We start from the raw sequence: 1,466 nt of genomic DNA, 5'->3' as shown, positions 1-1,466 counted from the left end.
TTTTTTTTTTTTTTAAGACAGAGTCTCACTATGTCACCCTGGGTAGAGTGCCATGGCGTCACAGCTCACCTCCAACTCTTGGGCTTAAGTGATTCTCTTGCCTCAGCCTCCCAGGCTGGGACTACAGGCCCCGGCCACAACGCCTGGCTATTTTTTGGTTGCAGTTGTTTAGCTGGCGCGGGGCTGGGTTTAAACCCGCCACCTTCTGTGTATGTGGCTGACGCTGTAACCACTGTGTGATGGGAGCTGAGCTCATTGTTAGGATTTTCTAATTTAAATTATTTTTGAAGTGACTAATTAGTTGTTATGCTTTAAATTAGCATGTAGTTTCAGTAATATTAAATATAATTAAAATAAATCAACCTCTTAACATTTTAAAAAATACATGGCTGCAAATGATCTAAGTTAGTAGTCTACTTTGAAAAGAAATAAAGATGTATTTGGATTAGCTTTAAAAAGTTTCCCCTTAAGTATTTTAACTTAGCAGTGTCAAACTAAAATATGGGAGTCCATTGTTTTGGACTGAGCTCCTGCATTTGGCTCCAACAGAACAGATGAACCAAATGGAGTCACTCATGCTAAGTGGCATGTAATCAAACTGAAATCAAAGAAGCAGATCCCCAGACAGGTCAGTTTTTCCTAAAAACAGGAGATTTGAGTCTACCTAATAAGGAATTCTCCTTTGCTTTAATTAAAAACAAACAAACAAAAAAACCCTGATGTTAACCAATGAGTTTTTTTCTGCTGTTCTGTTCTTGTCCCACCTTGTAGAGCCCACTCTTCAGCCATCGCCCAGGGGGCGCCCTGATTCCACTTTGTGGACTAGAAGCTGCTCAAATTCATGAATCATGAATAAAAGCCAACTAGATCTATAATCAAATTTATAATAATTTTGTCTTTTTGAAAGTTCATGAGATCTAATACTTACCTAAATTAAAAAGAAAATATGTTTGTATATATGTGTGTATATATGTATATATATCTGTTTCTGTAAATTAGAGTCCTAAAGCTGAAATGATAGGTCATAGTATATGATTTAAATGTAACATTTAATAGATATTTCTACTAATTTACAAATTTATACTCTACCTATCAATAAATGAAAGTAACTCTTCTCCCATGATTTATCCACATTGGTTACTTACAATCTTTCATTCCTTTTTTCCTTTCTTTTTTCTTTTGGCTATTTCATAAGGGGAACATGGTACTTAATTTTTGTTTTAGGATGCTGACTGCAGCTCAATTTGTGATAGCAAAAAATTAAACATACTTGAAATGTTAACCAATATACAAATAATTCCAAGTTAGGAATATACGTACTGTGGAATATTTACTATTAACCATGAAAAATAATGAGACCAGTAATATATGTGTACTTTGCTAAATACTTCCTATATTCCAGAACTACATTAACATATTAACACATCTTATTAGATAAGACATATATTCTTTTTTTTTTTTTTTTT

The sequence above is a fragment of the Otolemur garnettii genome, unplaced genomic scaffold (assembly GCF_000181295.1).
Source record: "Otolemur garnettii isolate 467f Iridium unplaced genomic scaffold, OtoGar3 scaffold00106, whole genome shotgun sequence".
Lineage (NCBI taxonomy): Eukaryota > Metazoa > Chordata > Mammalia > Primates > Galagidae > Otolemur > Otolemur garnettii.
Note: the sequence above shows the minus strand (reverse complement) of the source record.